General features: G+C 40.3%; 12 non-coding genes across 12 annotated transcripts; all 12 read left to right on the forward strand.

The window, feature by feature from the left end:
* The first annotated feature begins 229 nt into the window (after nt 1-229).
* On the forward strand, nt 230-311 carry trnas-gcu (transfer RNA serine (anticodon GCU)). The gene has a single exon. It is a non-coding gene; the product is annotated as a tRNA-Ser (tRNA).
* Nucleotides 312-1,716: 1,405 nt separating this feature from the next.
* trnas-gcu (transfer RNA serine (anticodon GCU)) lies at nt 1,717-1,798 on the forward strand. Its single transcript has one exon. It is a non-coding gene; the product is annotated as a tRNA-Ser (tRNA).
* A 1,406-nt stretch (nt 1,799-3,204) lies between these two features.
* On the forward strand, nt 3,205-3,286 carry trnas-gcu (transfer RNA serine (anticodon GCU)). Its single transcript has one exon. It is a non-coding gene; the product is annotated as a tRNA-Ser (tRNA).
* Nucleotides 3,287-4,688: 1,402 nt separating this feature from the next.
* trnas-gcu (transfer RNA serine (anticodon GCU)) lies at nt 4,689-4,770 on the forward strand. The gene has a single exon. It is a non-coding gene; the product is annotated as a tRNA-Ser (tRNA).
* Nucleotides 4,771-6,175: 1,405 nt separating this feature from the next.
* trnas-gcu (transfer RNA serine (anticodon GCU)) lies at nt 6,176-6,257 on the forward strand. Its single transcript has one exon. It is a non-coding gene; the product is annotated as a tRNA-Ser (tRNA).
* Nucleotides 6,258-7,663: 1,406 nt separating this feature from the next.
* On the forward strand, nt 7,664-7,745 carry trnas-gcu (transfer RNA serine (anticodon GCU)). Its single transcript has one exon. It is a non-coding gene; the product is annotated as a tRNA-Ser (tRNA).
* Nucleotides 7,746-9,151: 1,406 nt separating this feature from the next.
* On the forward strand, nt 9,152-9,233 carry trnas-gcu (transfer RNA serine (anticodon GCU)). Its single transcript has one exon. It is a non-coding gene; the product is annotated as a tRNA-Ser (tRNA).
* Nucleotides 9,234-10,646: 1,413 nt separating this feature from the next.
* trnas-gcu (transfer RNA serine (anticodon GCU)) lies at nt 10,647-10,728 on the forward strand. The gene has a single exon. It is a non-coding gene; the product is annotated as a tRNA-Ser (tRNA).
* Nucleotides 10,729-12,134: 1,406 nt separating this feature from the next.
* Nucleotides 12,135-12,216, forward strand: trnas-gcu (transfer RNA serine (anticodon GCU)). Its single transcript has one exon. It is a non-coding gene; the product is annotated as a tRNA-Ser (tRNA).
* A 1,402-nt stretch (nt 12,217-13,618) lies between these two features.
* trnas-gcu (transfer RNA serine (anticodon GCU)) lies at nt 13,619-13,700 on the forward strand. The gene has a single exon. It is a non-coding gene; the product is annotated as a tRNA-Ser (tRNA).
* Nucleotides 13,701-15,105: 1,405 nt separating this feature from the next.
* On the forward strand, nt 15,106-15,187 carry trnas-gcu (transfer RNA serine (anticodon GCU)). Its single transcript has one exon. It is a non-coding gene; the product is annotated as a tRNA-Ser (tRNA).
* Nucleotides 15,188-23,925: 8,738 nt separating this feature from the next.
* Nucleotides 23,926-24,007, forward strand: trnas-gcu (transfer RNA serine (anticodon GCU)). The gene has a single exon. It is a non-coding gene; the product is annotated as a tRNA-Ser (tRNA).
* Nucleotides 24,008-25,265: the final 1,258 nt, after the last annotated feature.

Below are 25,265 nucleotides of genomic sequence, written 5' to 3' on the forward strand. Positions count from 1 at the left end.
GCTTTATCAGTTTGGGTTCATAGACTTAGATTGGTCAGATTATGTCCAAAGTTTGGTGCCAAAACCCCAAATATTTATACAGTTTACTATTTTTTTTAATGTTGTAAAAATAACACAACAATATCTTAATTCCTCTATATGTCCATGTGGTTACATGTTGTGATGTAGACTTTGATCATAAAAACTATTATTTGCAGCCTCTCAGCAAGTATTGACATGAACAAAGCTAGATGAGGTGGCCGAGTGGTTAAGGCGATGGACTGCTAATCCATTGTGTTCTACACGCGTGGGTTCGAATCCCATCCTCATCGAGCTGTTGTTCTCTTTAGTTGGCCTCAACTGACGAAAGGTTGTTAACGCGTAGATCAGAATAACAATGTTTGACTGTGGTTACAGAGTATCACACCGTCATGTGTCACGACTTTCTAGAGCTGAGGTGACTACCTGACCTTTCTGCATGTTTCTTCAAAATCACTTCTCGTCTTTAACAGAAAGAAGTTTGCTTGCTCATTTACCTACTTCTACTCAAAGGAAACCTTTTTTTGACGTTAAAACATTTGGAGAATGCAGGTATCGATCCCGCTACCTCTCACATGCAAAGCGAGCGCTCTACCATTTGAGCTAATTCCCCCTCTGCCTGTCACATAGACGTAGAAATTCTGTTTTTCAATACATCAATGCCTATGGATGTTTTCAGTCATCCAGGTCATTGTAATCTCAAGGCATTCAATCCATTGCAACTGGACTGTTTGGTTTGTCTTAGAAAATGTTTCGCTTCTCATCCAAGTAGGCTTGGCCAGTTCATGCTCATAGAAACAGGTTGGTCAGATCTATTCTTAGACTCAGATTGTTCGGATTTAACCTTTGACTCCAATTGGTCAGATCTAGTCTTGTGGCTATTGCTGAAACCCCAAATTATTTTACTACAACACAAGGAGGGTGTGCCTGAGCAAAGATGATACTGTCCTAGCGTAGTGAGCAAAACATCTGTTGAGACGCAGAAGAGCATTCCCAATGTCAGTGCCAACAACAGTCATCCATTCATCCGCTTTCTACCGCTTGTCCCTTTTAGGGTCGCGTGGGGTGCTGAAACCTTTCTCAGCTGCATTTGGGTGGAATGCGGTGAACACTTTGGACAAGTCGCCAACGCATCGCAGCAACAACAGTCATCGAAGTGGAATTTCCCTTCGTTCGCATTGTGGTATTGTGTGGCAGAAGTATCGCTGTGGATCGACCACTATCAGCCCAACATAGTCAGAATCACCCTTGTTAGCATTTCTTTCAGTTGTAACAAAGGCACAAAGGAGCATCTGTGACCAGGGTGTTTCTAACTCCTGTTATTTGCTGGAGGCTAAATTGCAGAGTATTTTAGGAATGGTTGAAAGAACAGTGTTGTATGTGGATAATAGGTGATTTCGCAGACCACCTCCTCTGTTCAGTCATCAATGTCAAGGTTGACCTTGACGTTTCGCCTCTCATCCAAGTAGGCTTCATCAGTTTGGGTTTATAGACTTAGATTGGTCAGATTATGTCCAACGGTTGGTGCCAAAACCCCAAATATTTATACAGTTTACTATTTTTTTTAATGTTGTAAAAATAACACAACAATATCTTAATTCCTCTATATGTCCATGTGGTTACATGTTGTGATGTAGACTTTGATCATAAAAACTATTATTTGCAGCCTCTCAGCAAGTATTGACATGAACAAAGCTAGATGAGGTGGCCGAGTGGTTAAGGCGATGGACTGCTAATCCATTGTGTTCTACACGCGTGGGTTCGAATCCCATCCTCATCGAGCTGTTGTTCTCTTTAGTTGGCCTCAACTGACGAAAGGTTGTTAACGCGTAGATCAGAATAACAATGTTTGACTGTGGTTACAGAGTATCACACCGTCATGTGTCACGACTTTCTAGAGCTGAGGTGACTACCTGACCTTTCTGCATGTTTCCTCAAAATCACTTCTCATCTTTAACAGAAAGAAGTTTGCTTGCTCATTTACCTACTTCTACTCAAAGGAAACCTTTTTTTGACGTTAAAACATTTGGAGAATGCAGGTATCGATCCCGCTACCTCTCACATGCAAAGCGAGCGCTCTACCATTTGAGCTAATTCCCCCTCTGTCTGTCACATAGACGTAGAAATTCTGTTTTTCAATACATCAATGCCTATGGATGTTTTCAGTCATCCAGGTCTTTGTAATCTCAAGGCATTCAATCCATTGCAACTGGACTGTTTGGTTTGTCTTAGAAAATGTTTCGCTTCTCATCCAAGTAGGCTTGGCCAGTTCATGCTCATAGAAACAGGTTGGTCAGATCTATTCTTAGACTCAGATTGTTCGGATTTAACCTTTGACTCCAATTGGTCAGATCTAGTCTTGTGGCTATTGCCGAAGCCCCAAATTATTTTACTACAACACAAGGAGGGTGTGCCTGAGCAAAGATGATACTGTCCTAGCGTAGTGAGCAAAACATCTGTTGAGATGCAGAAGAGCATTCCCACTGTCAGTGCCAACAACAGTCATCCATTCATCCGCTTTCTACCGCTTGTCCCTTTTAGGGTCGCGTGTGGTGCTGAAACCTATCTCAGCTGCATTTGGGTGGAATGCGGTGAACACCTTGGACAAGTCGCCAACGCATCGCAGCAACAACAGTCATCGAAGTGGAATTTCCCTTCGTTCGCATTGTGGTATTGTGTGGCAGAAGTATCGCTGTGGATCGACCACTATCAGCCCAACATAGTCAGAATCACCCTTGTTAGCATTTCTTTCAGTTGTAACAAAGGCACAAAGGAGCATCTGTGACCAGGGTGTTTCTAACTCCTGTTATTTGCTGGAGGCTAAATTGCAGAGTATTTTAGGAATGGTTGAAAGAACAGTGTTGTATGTGGATAATAGGTGATTTCGCAGACCACCTCCTCTGTTCAGTCATCAATGTCAAGGATGACCTTGACGTTTCGCCTCTCATCCAAGTAGGCTTCATCAGTTTGGGTTTATAGACTTAGATTGGTCAGATTATGTCCAACGGTTGGTGCCAAAACCCCCAATATTTATACAGTTTACTATTTTTTTTTAATGTTTTAAAAATAACACAACAATATCTTAATTCCTCTATATGTCCATGTGGTTACATGTTGTGATGTAGACTTTGTTCATAAAAACTATTATTTGCAGCCTCTCAGCAAGTATTGACATGAACAAACTAAGATGAGGTGGCCGAGTGGTTAAGGCGATGGACTGCTAATCCATTGTGTTCTACACGCGTGGGTTCGAATCCCATCCTCATCGAGCTGTTGTTCTCTTTAGTTGGCCTCAACTGACGAAAGGTTGTGAACGCGTAGATCAGAATAACAATGTTTAACCGTGGTTACAGAGTATCACATTGTCATGTGTCAACGACTTTCTAGAACTGAGGTGACTACCTGACCTTTCTGCATGTTTCCTTAAAATGACTTCTCATCTTTAACAGAAAAAAGTATGCTCATTAACCTACTTCTACTCAAAGGAAACCTTTTTTTGACATTAAAACTTTTGGAGAATGCAGGTATCGATCCCGCTACCGCTCACATGCAAAGCGAGCGCTCTACCATTTGAGCTAATTCCCCCTCTGTCTGTGACATAGACGTAGAAATTCTGCTTTTCAATACATCAATGCCTATGGATGTTTTCAGTCATCCAGGTCATTGTAATCTCAAGGCATTCAATCCATTGCAACTGGACTGTTTGGTTTGTCTTAGAAAATGTTTCTGTTCTCATCCAAGTAGGCTTGGCCAGTTCATGCTCATAGAAACAGGTTGGTCAGATCTATTCTTAGACTCAGATTGTTCGGATTTAACCTTTGACTCCAATTGATCAGATCTAGTCTAGTGGCTATTGCCGAAACCCCAAATTATTTTACTCCAACACAAGGAGGGTGTGCCTGAGCAAAGATGATACTGTCCTAGCGTAGTGAGCAAAACATCTGTTGAGATGCAGAAGAGCATTCCCACTGTCAGTGCCAACAATAGCCATCCATTCATCCGCTTTCTACCGCTTGTCCCTTTTAGGGTCGCGTGGGGTGCTGGAACCTATCTCAGCTGCATTTGGGTGGAATGCGGTGAACACCTTGGACAAGTCGCCAAAACATCGCAGCAGCGACAGTCATCGAAGTGGAATTTCCCTTCGTTCGCATTGTGGTATTGTGTGGCAGAAGTATCGCTGTGGATCGACCACTATCAGCCAAACATAGTCAGAATCACCCTTGTTAGCATTTCCTTCAGTTGTAACAAAGGCACAAAGGAGCATCTGTGACCAGGGTGTTTCTAACTCCTGTTATTTGCTGGAGGCTAAATTGCAGAGTATTTTAGGGATGGTTGAAAGAACAGTGTTGTATGTGGATAATAGGTGATTTCGCAGACCACCTCCTCTGTTCAGTCATTAATGTCAAGGTTGACCTTGACGTTTCGCCTCTCATCCAAGTAGGCTTTATCAGTTTGGGTTCATAGACTTAGATTGCTCAGATTATGTCCAAAGTTTGGTGCCAAAACCCCCAATATTTATACAGTTTACTATTTTTTTTAATGTTGTAAAAATAACACAACAATATCTTAATTCCTCTATATGTCCATGTGGTTACATGTTGTGATGTAGACTTTGATCATAAAAACTATTATTTGCAGCCTCTCAGCAAGTATTGACATGAACAAAGCTAGATGAGGTGGCCGAGTGGTTAAGGCGATGGACTGCTAATCCATTGTGTTCTACACGCGTGGGTTCGAATCCCATCCTCATCGAGCTGTTGTTCTCTTTAGTTGGCCTCAACTGACGAAAGGTTGTTAACGCGTAGATCAGAATAACAATGTTTGACTGTGGTTACAGAGTATAACACTGTCATGTGTCACGACTTTCTAGAGCTGAGGTGACTACCTGACCTTTCTGCATGTTTCCTCAAAATCACTTCTCATCTTTAACAGAAAGAAGTTTGCTTGCTCATTTACCTACTTCTACTCAAAGTAAACCTTTTTTTGACATTAAAACTTTTGGAGAATGCAGGTATCGATCCCGCTACCTCTCACATGCAAAGCGAGCGATCTACCATTTGAGCTAATTCCCCCTCTGCCTGTCACATAGACGTAGAAATTCTGTTTTTCAATACATCAATGCCTATGGATGTTTTCAGTCATCCAGGTCATTGTAATCTCAAGGCATTCAATCCATTGCAACTGGACTGTTTGGTTTGTCTTAGAAAATGTTTCGCTTCTCATCCAAGTAGGCTTGGCCAGTTCATGCTCATAGAAACAGGTTGGTCAGATCTATTCTTAGACTCAGATTGTTCGGATTTAACCTTTGACTCCAATTGGTCAGATCTAGTCTTGTGGCTATTGCTGAAACCCCAAATTATTTTACTACAACACAAGGAGGGTGTGCCTGAGCAAAGATGATACTGTCCTAGCGTAGTGAGCAAAACATCTGTTGAGATGCAGAAGAGCATTCCCAATGTCAGTGCCAACAACAGTCATCCATTCATCCGCTTTCTACCGCTTGTCCCTTTTAGGGTCGCGTGGGGTGCTGAAACCTTTCTCAGCTGCATTTGGGTGGAATGCGGTGAACACCTTGGACAAGTCGCCAACGCATCGCAGCAACAACAGTCATCGAAGTGGAATTTCCCTTCGTTCGCATTGTGGTATTGTGTGGCAGAAGTATCGCTGTGGATCGACCACTATCAGCCCAACATAGTCAGAATCACCCTTGTTAGCATTTATTTCAGTTGTAACAAAGGCACAAAGGAGCTTCTGTGACCAGGGTGTTTCTAACTCCTGTTATTTGCTGGAGGCTAAATTGCAGAGTATTTTAGGAATGGTTGAAAGAACAGTGTTGTATGTGGATAATAGGTGATTTCGCAGACCACCTCCTCTGTTCAGTCATCAATGTCAAGGTTGACCTTGACGTTTCGCCTCTCATCCAAGTAGGCTTCATCAGTTTGGGTTTATAGACTTAGATTGGTCAGATTATGTCCAACGGTTGGTGCCAAAACCCCAAATATTTATACACTTTACTATTTTTTTTAATGTTTTAAAAATAACACAACAATATCTTAATTTCTCTATATGTCCATGTGGTTACATGTTGTGATGTAGACTTTGATCATAAAAACTATTATTTGCAGCCTCTCAGCAAGTATTGACATGAACAAAGCTAGATGAGGTGGCCGAGTGGTTAAGGCGATGGACTGCTAATCCATTGTGTTCTACACGCGTGGGTTCGAATCCCATCCTCATCGAGCTGTTGTTCTCTTTAGTTGGCCTCAACTGACGAAAGGTTGTTAACGCGTAGATCAGAATAACAATGTTTGACTGTGGTTACAGAGTATCACACCGTCATGTGTCACGACTTTCTAGAGCTGAGGTGACTACCTGACCTTTCTGCATGTTTCCTCAAAATCACTTCTCATCTTTAACAGAAAGAAGTTTGCTTGCTCATTTACCTACTTCTACTCAAAGGAAACCTTTTTTTGACATTAAAACTTTTGGAGAATGCAGGTATCGATCCCGCTACCTCTCACATGCAAAGCGAGCGCTCTACCACTTGAGCTAATTCCCCCTCTGCCTGTCACATAGATGTAGAAATTCTGTTTTTCAATACATCAATGCCTATGGATGTTTTCAGTCATCCAGGTCATTGTAATCTCAAGGCATTCAATCCATCGCAACTGGACTGTTTGGTTTGTCTTAGAAAATGTTTCGCTTCTCATCCAAGTAGGCTTGGCCAGTTCATGCTCATAGAAACAGGTTGGTCAGATCTATTCTTGGACTCAGATTGTTCGGATTTAACCTTTGACTCCAATTGGTCAGATCTAGTCTAGCGGCTATTGCCGAAACCCCAAATTATTTTACTACAACACAAGGAGGGTGTGCCTGAGCAAAGATGATACTGTCCTAGCGTAGTGAGCAAAACATCTGTTGAGATGCAGAAGAGCATTCCCAATGTCAGTGCCAACAACAGTCATCCATTCATCTTCTTTCTACCGCTTGTCCCTTTTAGGGTCGCGTGGGGTGCTGGAACCTATCTCAGCTGCATTTGGGTGGAATGCGGTGAACACCTTGGACAAGTCGCCAACGCATCACAGCAACAACAGTCATCGAAGTGGAATTTCCCTTCGTTCGCATTGTGGTATTGTGTGGCAGAAGTATCGCTGTGGATCGACCACTATCAGCCCAACATAGTCAGAATCACCCTTGTTAGCATTTCTTTCAGTTGTAACAAAGGCACAAAGGAGCATCTGTGACCAGGGTGTTTCTAACTCCTGTTATTTGCTGGAGGCTAAATTGCAGAGTATTTTAGGAATGGTTGAAAGAACAGTGTTGTATGTGGATAATAGGTGATTTCGCAGACCACCTCCTCTGTTCAGTCATCAATGTCAAGGATGACCTTGACGTTTCGCCTCTCACCCAAGTAGGCTTCATCAGTTTGGGTTTATAGACTTAGATTGGTCAGATTATGTCCAACGGTTGGTGCCAAAACCCCCAATATTTATACAGTTTACTATTTTTTTTTAATGTTTTAAAAATAACACAACAATATCTTAATTCCTCTATATGTCCATGTGGTTACATGTTGTGATGTAGACTTTGTTCATAAAAACTATTATTTGCAGCCTCTCAGCAAGTATTGACATGAACAAACTAAGATGAGGTGGCCGAGTGGTTAAGGCGATGGACTGCTAATCCATTGTGTTCTACACGCGTGGGTTCGAATCCCATCCTCATCGAGCTGTTGTTCTCTTTAGTTGGCCTCAACTTACGAAAGGTTGTGAACGCGTAGATCAGAATAACAATGTTTGACTGTGGTTACAGAGTATCACACTGTCATGTGTCAACGACTTTCTAGAACTGAGGTGACTACCTGACCTTTCTGCATGTTTCCTCAAAATCACTTCTCATCTTTAACAGAAAGAAGTTTGCTTGCTCATTTACCTACTTCTACTCAAAGGAAACCTTTTTTTGACGTTAAAACATTTGGAGAATGCAGGTATCGATCCCGCTACCTCTCACATGCAAAGCGAGCGCTCTACCATTTGAGCTAATTCCCCCTCTGTCTGTCACATAGACGTAGAAATTCTGTTTTTCAATACATCAATGCCTATGGATGTTTTCAGTCATCCAGGTCTTTGTAATCTCAAGGCATTCAATCCATTGCAACTGGACTGTTTGGTTTGTCTTAGAAAATGTTTCGCTTCTCATCCAAGTAGGCTTGGCCAGTTCATGCTCATAGAAACAGGTTGGTCAGATCTATTCTTAGACTCAGATTGTTCGGATTTAACCTTTGACTCCAATTGGTCAGATCTAGTCTTGTGGCTATTGCCGAAGCCCCAAATTATTTTACTACAACACAAGGAGGGTGTGCCTGAGCAAAGATGATACTGTCCTAGCGTAGTGAGCAAAACATCTGTTGAGATGCAGAAGAGCATTCCCACTGTCAGTGCCAACAACAGTCATCCATTCATCCGCTTTCTACCGCTTGTCCCTTTTAGGGTCGCGTGTGGTGCTGAAACCTATCTCAGCTGCATTTGGGTGGAATGCGGTGAACACCTTGGACAAGTCGCCAACGCATCGCAGCAACAACAGTCATCGAAGTGGAATTTCCCTTCGTTCGCATTGTGGTATTGTGTGGCAGAAGTATCGCTGTGGATCGACCACTATCAGCCAAACATAGTCAGAATCACCCTTGTTAGCATTTCCTTCAGTTGTAACAAAGGCACAAAGGAGCATCTGTGACCAGGGTGTTTCTAACTCCTGTTATTTGCTGGAGGCTAAATTGCAGAGTATTTTAGGAATGGTTGAAAGAACAGTGTTGTATGTGGATAATAGGTGATTTTGCAGACCACCTCCTCTGTTCAGTCATTAATGTCAAGGTTGACCTTGACGTTTCGCCTCTCATCCAAGTAGGCTTTATCAGTTTGGGTTCATAGACTTAGATTGGTCAGATTATGTCCAAAGTTTGGTGCCAAAACCCCAAATATTTATACAGTTTACTATTTTTTTTAATGTTGTAAAAATAACACAACAATATCTTAATTCCTCTATATGTCCATGTGGTTACATGTTGTGATGTAGACTTTGATCATAAAAACTATTATTTGCAGCCTCTCAGCAAGTATTGACATGAACAAAGCTAGATGAGGTGGCCGAGTGGTTAAGGCGATGGACTGCTAATCCATTGTGTTCTACACGCGTGGGTTCGAATCCCATCCTCATCGAGCTGTTGTTCTCTTTAGTTGGCCTCAACTGACGAAAGGTTGTTAACGCGTAGATCAGAATAACAATGTTTGACTGTGGTTACAGAGTATCACACCGTCATGTGTCACGACTTTCTAGAGCTGAGGTGACTACCTGACCTTTCTGCATGTTTCTTCAAAATCACTTCTCGTCTTTAACAGAAAGAAGTTTGCTTGCTCATTTACCTACTTCTACTCAAAGGAAACCTTTTTTTGACGTTAAAACATTTGGAGAATGCAGGTATCGATCCCGCTACCTCTCACATGCAAAGCGGCAAAGCGAGCGCTCTACCATTTGAGCTAATTCCCCCTCTGCCTGTCACATAGACGTAGAAATTCTGTTTTTCAATACATCAATGCCTATGGATGTTTTCAGTCATCCAGGTCATTGTAATCTCAAGGCATTCAATCCATTGCAACTGGACTGTTTGGTTTGTCTTAGAAAATGTTTCGCTTCTCATCCAAGTAGGCTTGGCCAGTTCATGCTCATAGAAACAGGTTGGTCAGATCTATTCTTAGACTCAGATTGTTCGGATTTAACCTTTGACTCCAATTGGTCAGATCTAGTCTTGTGGCTATTGCTGAAACCCCAAATTATTTTACTACAACACAAGGAGGGTGTGCCTGAGCAAAGATGATACTGTCCTAGCGTAGTGAGCAAAACATCTGTTGAGACGCAGAAGAGCATTCCCAATGTCAGTGCCAACAACAGTCATCCATTCATCCGCTTTCTACCGCTTGTCCCTTTTAGGGTCGCGTGGGGTGCTGAAACCTTTCTCAGCTGCATTTGGGTGGAATGCGGTGAACACTTTGGACAAGTCGCCAACGCATCGCAGCAACAACAGTCATCGAAGTGGAATTTCCCTTCGTTCGCATTGTGGTATTGTGTGGCAGAAGTATCGCTGTGGATCGACCACTATCAGCCCAACATAGTCAGAATCACCCTTGTTAGCATTTCTTTCAGTTGTAACAAAGGCACAAAGGAGCATCTGTGACCAGGGTGTTTCTAACTCCTGTTATTTGCTGGAGGCTAAATTGCAGAGTATTTTAGGAATGGTTGAAAGAACAGTGTTGTATGTGGATAATAGGTGATTTCGCAGACCACCTCCTCTGTTCAGTCATCAATGTCAAGGTTGACCTTGACGTTTCGCCTCTCATCCAAGTAGGCTTCCTCAGTTTGGGTTTATAGACTTAGATTGGTCAGATTATGTCCAACGGTTGGTGCCAAAACCCCAAATATTTATACAGTTTACTATTTTTTTTAATGTTGTAAAAATAACACAACAATATCTTAATTCCTCTATATGTCCATGTGGTTACATGTTGTGATGTAGACTTTGATCATAAAAACTATTATTTGCAGCCTCTCAGCAAGTATTGACATGAACAAAGCTAGATGAGGTGGCCGAGTGGTTAAGGCGATGGACTGCTAATCCATTGTGTTCTACACGCGTGGGTTCGAATCCCATCCTCATCGAGCTGTTGTTCTCTTTAGTTGGCCTCAACTGACGAAAGGTTGTTAACGCGTAGATCAGAATAACAATGTTTGACTGTGGTTACAGAGTATCACACCGTCATGTGTCACGACTTTCTAGAGCTGAGGTGACTACCTGACCTTTCTGCATGTTTCCTCAAAATCACTTCTCATCTTTAACAGAAAGAAGTTTGCTTGCTCATTTACCTACTTCTACTCAAAGGAAACCTTTTTTTGACGTTAAAACATTTGGAGAATGCAGGTATCGATCCCGCTACCTCTCACATGCAAAGCGAGCGCTCTACCATTTGAGCTAATTCCCCCTCTGTCTGTCACATAGACGTAGAAATTCTGTTTTTCAATACATCAATGCCTATGGATGTTTTCAGTCATCCAGGTCTTTGTAATCTCAAGGCATTCAATCCATTGCAACTGGACTGTTTGGTTTGTCTTAGAAAATGTTTCGCTTCTCATCCAAGTAGGCTTGGCCAGTTCATGCTCATAGAAACAGGTTGGTCAGATCTATTCTTAGACTCAGATTGTTCGGATTTAACCTTTGACTCCAATTGGTCAGATCTAGTCTTGTGGCTATTGCCGAAGCCCCAAATTATTTTACTACAACACAAGGAGGGTGTGCCTGAGCAAAGATGATACTGTCCTAGCGTAGTGAGCAAAACATCTGTTGAGATGCAGAAGAGCATTCCCACTGTCAGTGCCAACAACAGTCATCCATTCATCCGCTTTCTACCGCTTGTCCCTTTTAGGGTCGCGTGTGGTGCTGAAACCTATCTCAGCTGCATTTGGGTGGAATGCGGTGAACACCTTGGACAAGTCGCCAACGCATCGCAGCAACAACAGTCATCGAAGTGGAATTTCCCTTCGTTCGCATTGTGGTATTGTGTGGCAGAAGTATCGCTGTGGATCGACCACTATCAGCCCAACATAGTCAGAATCACCCTTGTTAGCATTTCTTTCAGTTGTAACAAAGGCACAAAGGAGCATCTGTGACCAGGGTGTTTCTAACTCCTGTTATTTGCTGGAGGCTAAATTGCAGAGTATTTTAGGAATGGTTGAAAGAACAGTGTTGTATGTGGATAATAGGTGATTTCGCAGACCACCTCCTCTGTTCAGTCATCAATGTCAAGGATGACCTTGACGTTTCGCCTCTCATCCAAGTAGGCTTCATCAGTTTGGGTTTATAGACTTAGATTGGTCAGATTATGTCCAACGGTTGGTGCCAAAACCCCCAATATTTATACAGTTTACTATTTTTTTTTAATGTTTTAAAAATAACACAACAATATCTTAATTCCTCTATATGTCCATGTGGTTACATGTTGTGATGTAGACTTTGTTCATAAAAACTATTATTTGCAGCCTCTCAGCAAGTATTGACATGAACAAACTAAGATGAGGTGGCCGAGTGGTTAAGGCGATGGACTGCTAATCCATTGTGTTCTACACGCGTGGGTTCGAATCCCATCCTCATCGAGCTGTTGTTCTCTTTAGTTGGCCTCAACTGACGAAAGGTTGTGAACGCGTAGATCAGAATAACAATGTTTAACCGTGGTTACAGAGTATCACATTGTCATGTGTCAACGACTTTCTAGAACTGAGGTGACTACCTGACCTTTCTGCATGTTTCCTTAAAATGACTTCTCATCTTTAACAGAAAAAAGTATGCTCATTAACCTACTTCTACTCAAAGGAAACCTTTTTTTGACATTAAAACTTTTGGAGAATGCAGGTATCGATCCCGCTACCGCTCACATGCAAAGCGAGCGCTCTACCATTTGAGCTAATTCCCCCTCTGTCTGTGACATAGACGTAGAAATTCTGCTTTTCAATACATCAATGCCTATGGATGTTTTCAGTCATCCAGGTCATTGTAATCTCAAGGCATTCAATCCATTGCAACTGGACTGTTTGGTTTGTCTTAGAAAATGTTTCTGTTCTCATCCAAGTAGGCTTGGCCAGTTCATGCTCATAGAAACAGGTTGGTCAGATCTATTCTTAGACTCAGATTGTTCGGATTTAACCTTTGACTCCAATTGATCAGATCTAGTCTAGTGGCTATTGCCGAAACCCCAAATTATTTTACTCCAACACAAGGAGGGTGTGCCTGAGCAAAGATGATACTGTCCTAGCGTAGTGAGCAAAACATCTGTTGAGATGCAGAAGAGCATTCCCACTGTCAGTGCCAACAATAGCCATCCATTCATCCGCTTTCTACCGCTTGTCCCTTTTAGGGTCGCGTGGGGTGCTGGAACCTATCTCAGCTGCATTTGGGTGGAATGCGGTGAACACCTTGGACAAGTCGCCAAAACATCGCAGCAGCGACAGTCATCGAAGTGGAATTTCCCTTCGTTCGCATTGTGGTATTGTGTGGCAGAAGTATCGCTGTGGATCGACCACTATCAGCCAAACATAGTCAGAATCACCCTTGTTAGCATTTCCTTCAGTTGTAACAAAGGCACAAAGGAGCATCTGTGACCAGGGTGTTTCTAACTCCTGTTATTTGCTGGAGGCTAAATTGCAGAGTATTTTAGGGATGGTTGAAAGAACAGTGTTGTATGTGGATAATAGGTGATTTCGCAGACCACCTCCTCTGTTCAGTCATTAATGTCAAGGTTGACCTTGACGTTTCGCCTCTCATCCAAGTAGGCTTTATCAGTTTGGGTTCATAGACTTAGATTGCTCAGATTATGTCCAAAGTTTGGTGCCAAAACCCCCAATATTTATACAGTTTACTATTTTTTTTAATGTTGTAAAAATAACACAACAATATCTTAATTCCTCTATATGTCCATGTGGTTACATGTTGTGATGTAGACTTTGATCATAAAAACTATTATTTGCAGCCTCTCAGCAAGTATTGACATGAACAAAGCTAGATGAGGTGGCCGAGTGGTTAAGGCGATGGACTGCTAATCCATTGTGTTCTACACGCGTGGGTTCGAATCCCATCCTCATCGAGCTGTTGTTCTCTTTAGTTGGCCTCAACTGACGAAATGTTGTTAACGCGTAGATCAGAATAACAATGTTTGACTGTGGTTACAGAGTATAACACTGTCATGTGTCACGACTTTCTAGAGCTGAGGTGACTACCTGACCTTTCTGCATGTTTCCTCAAAATCACTTCTCATCTTTAACAGAAAGAAGTTTGCTTGCTCATTTACCTACTTCTACTCAAAGTAAACCTTTTTTTGACATTAAAACTTTTGGAGAATGCAGGTATCGATCCCGCTACCTCTCACATGCAAAGCGAGCGATCTACCATTTGAGCTAATTCCCCCTCTGCCTGTCACATAGACGTAGAAATTCTGTTTTTCAATACATCAATGCCTATGGATGTTTTCAGTCATCCAGGTCATTGTAATCTCAAGGCATTCAATCCATTGCAACTGGACTGTTTGGTTTGTCTTAGAAAATGTTTCGCTTCTCATCCAAGTAGGCTTGGCCAGTTCATGCTCATAGAAACAGGTTGGTCATATCTATTCTTAGACTCAGATTGTTCGGATTTAACCTTTGACTCCAATTGGTCAGATCTAGTCTTGTGGCTATTGCTGAAACCCCAAATTATTTTACTACAACACAAGGAGGGTGTGCCTGAGCAAAGATGATACTGTCCTAGCGTAGTGAGCAAAACATCTGTTGAGATGCAGAAGAGCATTCCCAATGTCAGTGCCAACAACAGTCATCCATTCATCCGCTTTCTACCGCTTGTCCCTTTTAGGGTCGCGTGGGGTGCTGAAACCTTTCTCAGCTGCATTTGGGTGGAATGCGGTGAACACCTTGGACAAGTCGCCAACGCATCGCAGCAACAACAGTCATCGAAGTGGAATTTCCCTTCGTTCGCATTGTGGTATTGTGTGGCAGAAGTATCGCTGTGGATCGACCACTATCAGCCCAACATAGTCAGAATCACCCTTGTTAGCATTTATTTCAGTTGTAACAAAGGCACAAAGGAGCTTCTGTGACCAGGGTGTTTCTAACTCCTGTTATTTGCTGGAGGCTAAATTGCAGAGTATTTTAGGAATGGTTGAAAGAACAGTGTTGTATGTGGATAATAGGTGATTTCGCAGACCACCTCCTCTGTTCAGTCATCAATGTCAAGGTTGACCTTGACGTTTCGCCTCTCATCCAAGTAGGCTTCATCAGTTTGGGTTTATAGACTTAGATTGGTCAGATTATGTCCAACGGTTGGTGCCAAAACCCCAAATATTTATACACTTTACTATTTTTTTTAATGTTTTAAAAATAACACAACAATATCTTAATTTCTCTATATGTCCATGTGGTTACATGTTGTGATGTAGACTTTGATCATAAAAACTATTATTTGCAGCCTCTCAGCAAGTATTGACATGAACAAAGCTAGATGAGGTGGCCGAGTGGTTAAGGCGATGGACTGCTAATCCATTGTGTTCTACACGCGTGGGTTCGAATCCCGTCCTCATCGAGCTGTTGTTCTCTTTAGTTGGCCTCAACTGACGAAAGGTTGTTAACGCGTAGATCAGAATAACAATGTTTGACTGTGGTTACAGAGTATCACACCGTCATCTGTCACGACTTTCTAGAGCTGAGGTGACTACCTGACCTTTCTGCATGTTTCCTCAAAATCACTTCTCATCTTTAACAGAAAGAAGTTTGCTTGCTCATTTACCTACTTCTACTCAAAGGAAACCTTTTTTTGACATTAAAACTTTTGGAGAATGCAGGTATCGATCCCGCTACCTCTCACATGCAAAGCGAGCGCTCTACCATTTGAGCTAATTCCCCCTCTGCCTGTCAAACGTCACTTCCTGTCAATGAGAAAGGACGCAAAAGAGAAAGGCTCCGCTCTTGCTACCGGAGTTTTTTGTTAAATCTGAAGATTTTGACCACTGATTTGCGATCACAGCCACAGGAGAGTACTCTGGCATCTTCAATCTGATTTCGGTCAGTTGAGAGGCACTGGTACGCTGAAAGAAGGCGAGTTGAGAGAGCCGTTAGACTCAAGCCAAAGGCGCCTTGCCGCAGTTCAAAGCGGTTGCCTAGCAACCAAAAGCTACGGAGAGTTTACAGCTGTTTTAAAGTGATCCCGACGTCGCAGAGTGATATAAGTTGACAGGCTGAAACCTCAAATTGATCTCTGAACGGCGCAAGATACGAAATTGTTGGAAAAAACAAGTTAAAGTGCCGCAAGTCGCTAAAGAAGCAACTGCCGTTAAGACACAAGCAAGAGGCAGTGACGTCAGTGACTGCCGCGATGCGAAAAGGTAAAGGAAAGATTGAAATCCCGAAACCTTCGGGGTCAGCTGTTACAGAACACAACTGGGAACAAGATTTGAGGTTGGACACAAGACATGATGGGAATCAAGAAGTGATAATACAAATACTTGAAGAAATGAAAGAAGAAATGAAAGAAATGAAAGAAGAAATGAAAGAAATGAAAGAAATGAAAGAAGAAATTAAAGAAATGAAAGAAGAAATGAAAGAATTGAAAGAAATGAAAGAAGAAATTAAAGAATTGAAAGAAATGAAAGAAGAAATGAAAGAATTGAAAGAATATCTGAGAAAAGTAACAACAGAACACCAACAAGATGTGAAAAGTCTGAGCACTGAAATGAGCAACAATGAAGATCCTTCAAGAAGACAACAACATGCTGAGGAATATCATAGATGAAATGGATCAGGACAACAAACGAATGAATGATATCATCGTGACTGGGCACCGAATTAAACCAAGATCCTATGCGAAAGCTGTGAATAATGAAGGTGAACCAGATGAAATGGATATGATCTCAGCAGAACAGCAAGTGGTCAACTTTCTGCAATCAAAGGAAATTGAAATTGACATTAATACCATCGAAACATGCATCCCACTGAACGGAAGAAACAACAACGCCACTCCAGTCGTGCTCGTGAAACTCGTAAACAGAAAATCTAAAATGGCATTGCTGAGACAGGGAAAGAAGCTGAAGGGAACAAATGTGTACATGAATGAGCATCTCACGAAACGCAATGCTGGAATCGCCAAGAAAGCACGCGACTTGAGAAGGCAGGGAAAAATCCAGGGAACTTGGAGCACCAACTGTAAAATCTACATCAAGCTGAATGGAGGTCCAGAAGCAAGAGTAATTGTTGTCCATGACATCAAGGACCTGGACAATTTTTAAAGTTTACACAGCTACCAAAACAACGATGATAATGGACTCTGACAGAAAACAAACACCCAAATTCAACATCGACACTACTATGTTCCAAGGGACGACTAAACAAGAGGACCTACATTCAGGATTGCATTCACCTACACTTATTGAGATTATTGAAACAACATCAAAGATTGTTGAACAAGAAAATATGGAACTAAAAAATTTCTGCAACAAAGATTACAAAAACCAGGATTTGGAAAATGATATAGATCCAGATACAAATGTTTTCTCCCACATCAGTAATAATTGTTTTTATTATACAGATGATCAATATAATAGCAACATTACTTGCGATAACAAATTGTCAATTATTCATTTTAATAGCAGAAGCTTGTATGCAAACTACAACAACATTAAGAACTTTTTGGAACACATCAACGAACCATTCAAAGTGATTGCTGTTACAGAAACATGGATTGATGATAAAAAAGGAATAGATTTTGATCTGGAGGGATATGAACTAAACTACATCAACAGAACCAACAAAAATGGAGGAGGAGTAGCTGTGTACGTGATGAAGAACCTGAACTACAAAGTGGTAAAAAACATGTCATTTGCTATAGATAATATCTTAGAATGTATAACCATTGAAATATGTCAGGAAAAAAGCAAAAACATTGTCATCAGTTGTATATATAGATCACCTAAGTCAAGTATAGAAACATTTGAAGAATGGATCAAGGCTACTTACATGGATAATGGTGAAAGAATAATGTTCTTATGTGGTGACTTTAATATTGACTTATTGAACCCTAACAAGCAAAAGTCTATTGATGACTTCATTGATACAATGTACAGCATCAGTTTATATCCAAAAATCACAAAGCCAAGTAGAATCACAGCACACTGTGCCACGCTTATTGATAATATTTTTACCAATGAGTTTGACAATAACACTACAAGTGGTCTACTTATTACCGACGTTAGTGATCATCTGCCAGTTTTTACAATATATGATGGAAACTACAAGAAGAACATGGAAGACAAAAGGACATTTCGAAGACTGTGCACAGAGAAGAGGATGACTGCTTTCAAAATTGAGCTACAAAAGCAAGATTGGGACAATGTGTACAATGAAAAAGAGGTTGATGAAGCATATGAACATTTCTTAAACAAGTTCATAATACTTTATGACAAACATTGTCCATGGATACAACTTAGTAATAAACAGAGAAAGAATAACCAACCATGGATGACAAAAGGATTAAAAAATTCTTGTAAGAAGAAGAATACACTATATAGAGAACTTATAGCACAAAGAACTATAGAGGCAGAAATTAAGTACAAAAAGTATAAAAACAAGTTAACAGAAATACTACGATCATGTAGAAAAGAATATTACAGTGAATTATTGGACAGGAACAAAAATAATATGAGAGCAACATGGGACATCCTCAATAGCATTATTAAAAATGGCACAAAGAGGGACTACCCTCAATACTTTTTAGACGGAAATAAAAACAATGACAACATAAAGGAAGTAGTTGAAAGCTTCAATAATTATTTTGTAAATATTGGACCAAAATTGGAAGAAATGATTCCAGACCCAGTTCCAATTGAGGACTATAATGATACCATAGAGCGAAATCCCAACTCCATGTTCCTCAGTAATGTGACACAGGAGGAAATAGTTACAATCGTGAAAAAATGTAAATCCAAGACTTCAACTGATTGTAATGGAATTGATATGGATATGATAAAAAAGGTTATAGAAGAGATCTCAGGACCATTAATGTATATTAGTAACCTATCATTTCAAACAGGTACATTTCCAAACAAAATGAAAATAGCTAAAGTTGCACCAATTTATACGACTGGAGATAAACATCAATTTACAAATTATAGACCTGTTTCTTTACTTCCACAATTTTCTAAAATCATTGAAAAACTGTTTAATAACAGATTAGAGAGTTTCATAAATAAAAATAGAATACTCGAAGAGAACCAATATGGATACAGAGCTAATGTCTCAACTTCAATGGCTTTAATTGAAATTACAGAAGAAATTACCAATGCAATAGACAGTAAAAAATGTGCAGCAGCAGTTTTTATGGATCTAACTAAAGCATTTGACACAATTAATCACAATATTTTAATCAAAAAACTAGAACGATATGGCATCAGAGGGTTAGTCTTAAACTGGATAAGAAGTTATCTAACGAACAGGAAACAATACGTGAAACTAGGTGAACACATGTCTACAACGCTAAATATATCCTGTGGTGTACCTCAGGGATCAATACTAGGACCTAAATTATTCAATCTCTATATAAATGACATTTGTAAAGTTACAAAAGATTTAAAGTTAGTATTATTTGCGGATGATACAACAGCGTTTTGTTCAGGAGAGAACACACAGGAGATAATACAAATAATAGCAGAAGAAATTAACAAATTAAAAAGATGGTTTGACAAAAACAGACTATCGTTGAATCTTAGTAAAACTAAAATGATGCTATTTGGTAATAGTAGAAGAGAAAGTCAAACACAAATACAAATAGACGGAATAGAAATTGAAAGAGTAAATTAAACCAAATTTCTAGGTATAATGATTGATGATAAATTGAACTGGAAATCTCACGTAAAAAATATACAACATAAAGTAGCAAGAAACACGTCAATAATGAATAAAGCAAAACATGTTCTAGACAAAAAATCACTTCATAGTCTATACTGCTCACTAGTGTTACCATATCTGAGCTACTGCGTAGAAATATGGGGAAATAATTACAAAAGTACACTTCATTCATTAACGGTGTTACAAAAAAGATCAGTTAGAATAATACATAATGTTGGATATAGAGAACATACAAATCCTTTATTTATTGAATCAAAGATACTGAAATTCCACGACATAGTGAATTTGCAAACAGCTAAAATTATGCACAAAGCAAACTATAACCTGCTACCCAAGAATATACAACAATTCTTCTCAACAAAAGAGGAGAAATATAATCTTAGAGAAAAATGTAATTTAAAACATTTGTACGCACGTACAACACTTAAGACCTTCAGTATATCAGTATGTGGAATTAAATTATGGAATGGATTAAGCAAAGCAATCAAACAATGTACTAATATGATCCACTTCAAGAAACTCTTCAAACTTAAAGTGTTTACAAAGTACAAAGAAGAAGAACCATGACAAACATTTTCAATTTATTTCATCCATTCATTCATCCATTCTTAAAGTAATCTTACTTATCTCATCATATGAAATATGACTTTCTTCACCAATTATTATTATTAAATTCTTACTATTATTTATTTATTTATTTTTATTGTGATTACATATGGAGTTTATTGTGAAAAAATTGAGAACAGGAAGTGAATAAAAAAAGTTTCAGCAACTGTTATGTAAAGAAAAGGGGTAGGATTAAATAAGCTCTGCTTCTTCCTACTCCTTTTCGAACATGTTGAAAAGAGAAACTGGAAATTGTGATGTATCATGTTGTATGCTTGCATGTTCGAAATAAACTCAAACTCAAACTCAAACATAGACGTAGAAATTCTGTTTTTCAATACATCAATGCCTATGGATGTTTTCAGTCATCCAGGTCATTGTAATCTCAAGGCATTCAATCCATTGCAACTGGACTGTTTGGTTTGTCTTAGAAAATGTTTCGCTTCTCATCCAAGTAGGCTTGGCCAGTTCATGCTCATAGAAACAGGTTGGTCAGATCTATTCTGGACCTGATTATCACAAAAGGTCTCAATGTTTCTGATGTTCTTGTGATTGATCCTTCATTGTCTGATCATTTCTGTGTTTTCTTTAATATTTCTGTAATTCCGGACACACAAACAGAATCAAAGAATGTCAAAAAGCGGTACATAAATGAACATGCTAATGTCCTCTTTAAAAACGCCATCTCCTCACTACCACCTCTAAACCCATGTCATGCTGATGATCTTGTAAGCAACTTTAATTCCAAAATTGTGAATATCATAGATATCATTGCACCTGTTACAGTTAAAACGATTTCTGGCAAGCAAAAGGCACCCTGGAGAAAATCTGCTGCTGTAACAGCCCAGAGAAGAGAGTGCAGGAAGGCTGAACGAATCTGGCGGAATACAAAACTTCATATTCACCATGACATCTATAAAGAGAGCCTCCAGGCCTACAATTTAGTCTTAAAAAGTGCTAGAGAAACATTCTTCTCCAATATCATAAACAGCAACACAAATAAGGCCAAAACCCTATTCACAATCGTTGACAGACTGACTAAACCCCCAACACAAATACCAGCCGAACTCCATTCCACGCAGAAATGCAATGACTTTGCATTCTTTTATACTGATAAAATTGAAGGCATCAGACGCACCATCAATATCTCAAGTAAAAAAGTTGGATCACCACCCCATTTAGGCAAAAGTAACACAGCAATGATGGCAAGCTTTAATGCCATAGACTCTAAAACTCTAGTGGAAACGGTGACAGCTCTAAAGTCATCCACCTGCTGCCTTGATGTTTTACCTACCAACTTCTTTAAGAATGTTTTTGACTGCCTATCAACAGACATCTTGCAAATAGTTAATAATTCTATTAAATCGGGCAATTTCCCGAAGGCTTTCAAAACTGCAGTCATTAAACCTCTTCTAAAAAAGCAGAGCCTAGATGCCTCTGTTATCAACAACTACAGACCAATTTCAAATCTACCATTCATAAGTAAAATAATTGAGAAAGTTGTCCTCCAACAACTAAATCACTTCTTGGCTTCTACTGGCTGCCACAACAACTTCCAGTCAGGATTTCGACCTCTTCATAGCACAGAGACGGCCCTTCTTAAAGTTATAAATGACATCCGTCTAAACACAGACTCTGGCAAAACTTCAGTATTAATGCTTTTGGACCTCAGTGCTGCATTTGACACTGTCGACCACTCAATACTTTTGGACAGGTTGGAAAACTGGGTGGGGATCTCAGGCACAGTTTTAAGCTGGTTCAAGTCATATCTACAAGATAGGAACTATTTTGTTTCCATTGGTGACTTTGTATCAGAACCAACCAACGTAACGTGTGGAGTCCCCCAAGGTTCAATCTTGGGGCCGACTTTATTTAACATCTATATGCTCCCACTAGGACAAATCATGCAAAATAATAACATTGACCATCATTGCTATGCCGATGACACCCAAATCTATGTAGCGCTATCACCAAATGACTATCGCCCCATAGATCTTCTGTGCCAGTGCATTGAGCAAGTCAAACACTGGATGTGCCAAAATTTCCTACAACTAAATGAAGATAAAACTGAGATAATTGTTTTTGGTGCTAAAAAAGAAAGGTTTAAAGTCATCCAACACCTTCAATCACTGTCCCTGAAAACCTCAAATAAAGCCAGAAATCTTGGGGTTATTTTAGATTCTGATTTACATTTCGACAGTCACATCAAATCAGTAACAAAATCGGCCTACTATCACCTCAAAAATGTAAAAAGACTTAGAGGGCTCATGTCAGCTCAAGACTTAGAAAAACTTGTACATGCCTTTATTACCAGTAGGCTAGACTATTGTAATGGTCTCCTTGCAGGTCTTCCCAAAAAAACTGTCAGGCAGCTACAGCTTGTTCAGAACGCTGCTGCTAGAGTTCTAACAAAGACCAAAAAATGTGAGCACATTACACCAATTCTTAAATCCTTACATTGGCTCCCTGTACATCAGAGAATAGATTTCAAAATCCTCCTGCTCACATATAAATCACTACATGGTCTAGGGCCCAAGTATATCACTGATATGCTCCCACTATATACGCCCTCTAGATCACTAAGATCTTCTGAGACCAATCTGTTAGCGGTTCCAAGAGTAAACTCAAATCAAGGGAGATCATCATTCAGTCACTATGCAACACATAGCTGGAATAAACTTCCTGAAGATGTCAGACTCTCCCCAACTCTCACTACTTTTAAAACTAGACTGAAGACTTTTATGTTCACCTTAGCTTTCAGCTAAATCTTTTAATCTTTTAACTTTTAACGTCTGCACTGTTTTTATTTTTATTGTCTGCATTTTAATTTTGCTTTTATTTTCTTTCATTTCACTTTGTTGTCTGTGAAGCACTTTGAGTCTGCCTTGTGTATGAAAAGCGCTATACAAATAAAGTTGCCTTGCCTTGCCTTGCCTATTCTTAGACTCAGATTGTTCGGATTTAACCTTTGACTCCAATTGGTCGATCTAGTCTAGTGGCTATTGCCGAAACCCCAAATTATTTTACTACAACACAAGGAGGGTGTGCCTGAGCAAAGATGATACTGTCCTAGCGTAGTGAGCAAAACATCTGTTGAGATGCAGAAGAGCATTCCCAATGTCAGTGCCAACAACAGTCATCCATTCATCCGCTTTCTACCGCTTTTCCTTTTTAGGGTCGCGTGGGGTGCTGAAACCTTTCTCAGCTGCATTTGGGTGGAATGCGGTGAACACCTTGGACCAGTCGCCAACGCATCGCAGCAACAACAGTCATCGAAGTGGAATTTCCCTTCGTTCGCATTGTGGTATTGTGTGGCAGAAGTATCGCTGTGGATCGACCACTATCAGCCCAACATAGTCAGAATCACCCTTGTTAGCATTTATTTCAGTTGTAACAAAGGCACAAAGGAGCATCTGTGACCAGGGTGTTTCTAACTCCTGTTATTTGCTGGAGGCTAAATTGCAGAGTATTTTAGGAATGGTTGAAAGAACAGTGTTGTATGTGGATAATAGGTGATTTCGCAGACCACCTCCTCTGTTCAGTCATCAATGTCAAGGTTGACCTTGACGTTTCGCCTCTCATCCAAGTAGGCTTCATCAGTTTGGGTTTATAGACTTAGATTGGTCAGATTATGTCCAACGGTTGGTGCCAAAACCCCAAATATTTATACAGTTTACTATTTTTTTTTAATGTTTTAAAAATAACACAACAATATCTTAATTTCTCTATATGTCAATGTGGTTACATGTTGTGATGTAGACTTTGTTCATAAAAACTATTATTTGCAGCCTCTAGCAAGTATTGACATGAACAAACTAAGATGAGGTGGCCGAGTGGTTAAGGCGATGGACTGCTAATCCATTGTGTTCTACACGCGTGGGTTCGAATCCCATCCTCATCGAGCTGTTGTTCTCTTTAGTTGGCCTCAACTGACGAAAGGTTGTGAACGCGTAGATCAGAATAACAATGTTTAACCGTGGTTACAGAGTATCACACTGTCATGTGTCAACGACTTTCTAGAACTGAGGTGACTACCTGACCTTTCTGCATGTTTCCTTAAAATGACTTCTCATCTTTAACAGAAAAAAGTATGCTCATTAACCTACTTCTACTCAAAGGAAACCTTTTTTTGACATTAAAACTTTTGGAGAATGCAGGTATCGATCCCGCTGCCGCTCACATGCAAAGCGAGCGCTCTACCATTTGAGCTAATTCCCCCTCTGTCTGTCTCATAGACGTAGAAATTCTGTTTTTCAATACATCAATGCCTATGGATGTTTTCAGTCATCCAGGTCATTGTAATCTCAAGGCATTCAATCCATTGCAACTGGACTGTTTGGTTTGTCTTAGAAAATGTTTCGCTTCTCATCCAAGTAGGCTTGGCCAGTTCATGCTCATAGAAACAGGTTGGTCAGATCAATTCTTAGACTCAGATTGTTCGGATTTAACCTTTGACTCCAATTGGTCAGATCTAGTCTTGTGGCTATTGCCGAAACCCCAAATTATTTTACTACAACACAAGGAGGGTGTGCCTGAGCAAAGATGATACTGTCCTAGCGTAGTGAGCAAAACATCTGTTGAGATGCAGAAGAGCATTCCCACTGTCAGTGCCAACAACAGTCATCCATTCATCCGCTTTCTACCGCTTGTCCCTTTTAGGGTCGCGTGGGGTGCTGAAACCTATCTCAGCTGCATTTGGGTGGAATGCGGTGAACACCTTGGACAAGTCGCCAACGCATCGCAGCAACGACAGTCATCGAAGTGGAATTTCCCTTCGTTCGCATTGTGGTATTGTGTGGCAGAAGTATCGCTGTGGATCGACCACTATCAGCCCAACATAGTCAGAATCACCCTTGTTAGCATTTCTTTCAGTTGTAACAAAGGCACAAAGGAGCATCTGTGACCAGGGTGTTTCTAACTCCTGTTATTTGCTGGAGGCTAAATTGCAGAGTATTTTAGGAATGGTTGAAAGAACAGTGTTGTATGTGGATAATAGGTGATTTCGCAGACCACCTCCTCTGTTCAGTCATCAATGTCAAGGTTCACCTTGACGTTTCGCCTCTCATCCAAGTAGGCTTTATCAGTTTGGGTTCATAGACTTAGATTGGTCAGATTATGTCCAAAGTTTGGTGCCAAAACCCCAAATATTTATACAGTTT

This window comes from Entelurus aequoreus, linkage group LG07 (assembly GCF_033978785.1).
Source record: "Entelurus aequoreus isolate RoL-2023_Sb linkage group LG07, RoL_Eaeq_v1.1, whole genome shotgun sequence".
NCBI classification, from domain to species: domain Eukaryota; kingdom Metazoa; phylum Chordata; class Actinopteri; order Syngnathiformes; family Syngnathidae; genus Entelurus; species Entelurus aequoreus.